The sequence below is a fragment of the Nuphar pumila genome, chromosome 15 (genome assembly GCF_984573655.1).
Source record: "Nuphar pumila chromosome 15, dmNupPumi1.hap1.1, whole genome shotgun sequence".
Classification (NCBI taxonomy): Eukaryota; Viridiplantae; Streptophyta; class Magnoliopsida; order Nymphaeales; family Nymphaeaceae; genus Nuphar; species Nuphar pumila.
The window spans coordinates 52,764,609-52,767,248 of NC_143263.1; positions in this window are offsets into that span (position 1 = coordinate 52,764,609).

A 2,640-nucleotide genomic window follows, 5' to 3' on the forward strand; every position below is an offset into this window, starting at 1 on the left:
TATCCTGGTATGCACAGGGCTAAATAAAAAAAAAAATGCATGTATTGCTCATATGCAAATGAAGGAATGCAGGAAATGTGTTATATGTGAAGTATGTACATGCGGTTGTGACAAAGAGTGATATTTGGAATGTATATGCTAGGCAAACAAGGAAGTATATAAGTGATATCCTAATTGAAGTAATTGTCAATTAAGAATTAATTCAAGATGGCACCACTCGATCCCTAGATAACACTTCTTTTGATAGTCTTGACTTATAAATAGCATTGATCCTCGTGAAATCATATTAGTCAACTGTTTTGAGTTTATACTAATTACCAAACAAGACCAGGTGACGGTACCATGTCAAGGAAATCAACAGTCTAATAAAATTTAATCCAGATATCATCACCGGGCCAATGTGATATGATATGGAGATTGACGAATCAGGGGCGTGTTGATATTGGATCCTGACAAATCAATAAGACCCGACGCAAATTGCCGATCCATCGACTCAGATTACAACAGATGACGAAGTTTGATAACATTTTCGCAAATCAGAAATTTACTGATACGAACCATGATACAAAATGAGCCTGTTTTGAACTAACAAATCGTGAATTAGGCTAATTCACACAAACTACTTGATGTATACGACTCATTCGGCCTTTGCTGCTAATGCCCAGCCACATACTTGACCTAACAGACTAATGATGCAGACTGCTGATCCATGTGATGCTAAAACACATGCTAACTCATGTCGCTTATACTAACATACTTATTTAACTAGTTCTTTGACTGACACTCTAATCCCAACAAGCAATATGCGTTAATTTGCACTCCAGGGTTAGCTCACCTAATGTTGACATACCATTGACACAGGGTCATTCCCTTGAAAGAAGTCTGAAATACATATATATTTAAACAGAATATCAATGCCATGATTCTTTGCTGACTCTAGATGTTAATTCAAAGAACTTTCAATCATAATTTTGGGGGAAGATGGTGATTGGCAGTAGGACTTTTCTGTAAAAATTGTGACAAATTTATAATTTGCACTGAGATCACACCATGAGCATCAAATGGAAAGGGATTTCAATCAAATGAAAAATCATATATAACTACAGCTCAGAGCTCAACTTCAGAATGATCTGTATCAACAGACAATGTAATGACATATTATGAATGTTGAGACTTGAGATAAAAAAAAATGCATATCAGTATACAGGAATAACATTTAGTATAAAGTTTGATGAGAGAGTGTAATGAAACTTGGTTAGCAGAACAGACTTACCTCTCCAGAGGATGGATGGGCTGCAGGGCCCGATTTTATAACGGATACTAACAAACGCCCAGATGGGATTATGATCCTCTGCACTTTCCCAAAAACGTAGGCATACGCATCCTGAAGAATCTTAGTTTGGGCAAAAACATTCCATCGACACATCCTATTGCACGGTGACTCATGAACAAACAATCATATATTCAAGAACTCATATTCATGATTTGATCATGTTGGCATGCATGATGAATTTGAAGGGACCCCCTTATTGGCTGGAGGGGTCTAAACGAGGTCTGTAATGCCACTCAGATCAAAATAGATCAAGAGTTGTGTACTCAAATAAATCACGCCCTGCGTTATGGCTGGACCGTTTAGCCGAAGCAGAAGAGGGGCTTCGAAGCTTACTCGGTCTGGTATTGATATCCCTTCTGGATGTTGAAGATGGGTCTGATTCTGGCTTCGTTGCAGAGATATTCAACCTCCAGTCACTTAGAGGGGAGCACCAAGGAGGAGGAGAGTCGGTTGTATGAAAACAGGGATGCTGTAGAAGTGACACCGTGACGGAGGAGAAGGTGAGAGGGTGAGAAGCGATGTAGAGAGGAAAGAGAAGGTGCAATGGTGGGGTGATAACGGATGTCTCTAGGGTTCCCTCGAGTGCTTCTTTTAAAGGGGGAGAAGGAGGTTCGAGAGGGAGGGGTTCGGTTGAGGATTGAGGGTTGAGGATGAAGGTTCGGAGATGGAGGGCGATGGGGAGAGGAAGCCATTTGAGAAGAGGAGTTTCAAGGGTTTCGGTGGAGAAAGAGAGTGAAGAGAGGCGGCTCTCTTTTCCCTTTTCTTATTCACGAAGGGTTTTCAAAAACCCTAAAAGAGCATTTCGCATAAGACCCCCTCTAATTTTTGAGTTTTTACAAAAAGAGGCTCTCAGGGCTTTTTAGCAAAAATTTGATTTTAAAGTTTGAACTAATTCATTTTTTTCTCAAAATTTTTCCATTTTTTGGTTTTTGGTGTTATCTTTCTATTTTTTTGTATTTTTAGAATAAAATCCTAAAGTTTTTACAAGAAATCAAAGATTGAAACTAATTTTTTGATGTTTTTGTAAAATGTTTACAAAAGGAGTTTTTCTGAGAATTTTAGAAACTATTTTGAGACAATTTCTCCAGAAATGGGTTTTGATCCGAATTTTTGAGACACATTCGAGGTTTACAACCTCGAACTGAGAAATATAGGGCCGAGGATCCAACAAAATGCCGAATGAGCCGCCCGAGCCTTTCAAAATCATTTTTTGGTATTTTCGTGTCTTTATTTTGGAAATCGGACAACGGGGCTCAGATTTGGATTTAAAACACTGATTTCAGACCCGGAGTTGAATTTGAATATAT